Source organism: Zea mays, chromosome 7 (genome assembly GCF_902167145.1).
Source record: "Zea mays cultivar B73 chromosome 7, Zm-B73-REFERENCE-NAM-5.0, whole genome shotgun sequence".
Lineage (NCBI taxonomy): Eukaryota > Viridiplantae > Streptophyta > Magnoliopsida > Poales > Poaceae > Zea > Zea mays.
The window spans coordinates 32,527,026-32,529,583 of record NC_050102.1 but is presented as its reverse complement, the minus strand read 5'-3'; the positions used below and the strand labels follow the sequence as shown (position 1 = coordinate 32,529,583).

The following is a 2,558-nucleotide window of genomic DNA, read 5'->3' as shown; positions in this document are numbered from 1 at the left end:
ATTTTACACTTAGGCACTTGTGTTGGGCCCTAAATCACCAAAATACTTAGAAATGGCCCAAGGGCACATTTCCCTTTCAGCATTTATGTCTTGTTTGAATATACTAGAGCTAATATTTATCTGCTAAAAATTAGCTAGAGACATTCCAACAGCTAAGCCAATAATTCATCTATTAGCTGCTTTTAACTAGAGACAACCAAATAACTCTAGCTAATAATCTAGATAACTATTAGTTACACCCTCAACTATCTATTGGTTCATTAGCTAGTTCAACCTAGCTAAAATCAGCTAAGGGACCACTGGATCTATTTATTTTGTAGTAATTGGAATATAATTAATAGAGTAGGCTATTTGGCTTAGAATTTAATATTTCACTACTTTCTAAAGTTCAGGTATAAGTCTATCTTGAATTCATAGGGTGAGGGATGAAAGTTGATTTTATGTATCACTAGGCTATGTTTCTATACTCTACAAATTATAACACCCGCTTCGGCTCCCTCCCCTATAGTAGAAATGTAGCACAAAAATATCGAAATCGTATGACCAACCGTAGTATACAAAATATATTTCGTTTAAAACCATATTAGATAAATTGGTTTGTGTTTAAATTACGATTATTAGAATGAAATTCAATTCAAAGGATCCAAACAATACCTAATAGTTAGCAAATTAATTCCACAAGCAATTTTTAGCCAGCTAACTATTATCTCTAGTGCATTCAATTAGGGCCTTAGATCTAGTACTAAAAACCTTAATGCATGTGTGGATCCAAGTGGTAAAGTTCTAAAAATGTAGTACTAAATTTTATCAAAATGGTTCCAAACAGGTCTTTAGCACATGAAATAATTTCCTTATCAGAATTTTTAGCTTTTCTCACTAGAATATAATATAAGCGAATTACCTAACTCTTGGATTGAACTGGTTGGTACATGCAATGGCTTCAAGACAACGGTCCCTTATAAATCAAAAGAGATTTCTAGAGTCGTTCCGGTACTAGAGATGGTTTACAATCAATACACTTATATTATTGTGTGTAAAAAACATTGCAATGGAGTCCCACATTTTTTATAGGTAGCTACGTTATTTTGTAATGGTTTTTAGTTTGGAGTCAGACATTCTTCTAGTGTCATCTTAGCTAAATGTGGGCATGGATCCTATTCAAGGAGTTGATCGAACACATGGCGCATTATGGACAAGAAGACATGCATATTTCAATTCAGACAAGACGTTCGAGTCAAATCGTTCAGAAGGTTCTTTAATGAATCAATGGTCCAGTATACAATATGATGTAAATCTATTTTGTGGATGTTTGTCCAGGATTGAAGACAAGAACCATAGTGGTTGGTCTGTTGATGACAAGGTGACTTTTGATTTATCAGGTATTAACATTTGATAGAACTTCATTTTCATGTTTTTTTGTTTGAAATCTATAGATCGTAAATGCATGTGCAATGTTCAAGGCCAAAGTTTTGTAGGATAGGAAGCTTTAATACCTTCATTGCTGGAAAATCCTAAAGGACAAACCCAAGTGGATGGATAGGCGAGAGGAAATAGGAAGTGCAAGAAACAACCAATAAGAAACAGAAGATAGTGAGAAATTCTTCTCCAACATCAGTTGCACCTGCAGTTGTCCTAGATGGCCCTCTTGATGATGGTGTTCATGCAGAACCATCTGCAAGACCTGACGGTAATAAGAAGGAGAAACAGAAGCTATGACAATGCTCGACCAGGGAAGTCGTGGACTATCTAATGGCAAAGAAGAAAGAAGCTAAAAATGAGAAAGAGTTGAAGAAGAGAGATGCAATAAAGCCTTTGCTCTACAAGAAGAAAGAATCAAACTAGACAAAGAAAGTTTGAGTTCCAAAGACAACTAGAAGAGGAGAGAATCCTTGGTTTGGATTTGAGAACCATAAACTACAAACAACAACCATATTATGAACAACGCCAGAATGATTTTCTTGCAAGAAGTTTGAATCTAGAATAGTGTAGTTTTAGTTCAGTATGGTGTGGCATCGAATTGTTTTTAGTTTACTAGTATCTTTATGTTTTAGCTTGTAATGGTTCGACCTTGTACTGCGGCAAAGAAAAAGAATTCAATTTCATGTTTTATCAATAAATTATGTGTTATATATTGGCTTGTCTATGTTGTATGCTTTCTGTGCTCAAAACACAGCGACATGAACACAAGTAGTGACATGGTCAGATGGTTGTGTGCGATGAATATTGATATGTAGTGAGTGATCCATATTTGTAGTGTAGGTATAGACATTCAGTTTGTTCAGTTATGGAATTCCCCAATCTTTGCTGCTGAAAGTCGCCTAGATGGGGGGTGAATAGGCAAATCTGAAATTTATAAACTTTAAGCACCACTACAAGCCGGGGTTAGCGTTAGAAATAAAAGCGAGTCCGAAAGAGAGGGCGAAAACAAATCAACCAAAGAAATAGAGCGAATGACATGGTGATATGTTTTACAGAGGTTCAGTTCTTGCAAACCTACTCCCCGTTGAGGTGGTCACAAAGACCGGGTCTCTTTCAACCCTTTCCCTCTCTCAAACGGT

At 35.8% G+C, this 2,558-nt stretch overlaps 1 pseudogene; it reads left to right on the top strand.

Moving 5' to 3' along the window:
- Positions 1 to 1,090: 1,090 nt before the first annotated feature.
- On the top strand, positions 1,091 to 1,984 carry LOC111589775 (uncharacterized; annotated as a pseudogene).
- The last annotated feature ends 574 nt before the right edge of the window (positions 1,985 to 2,558 follow it).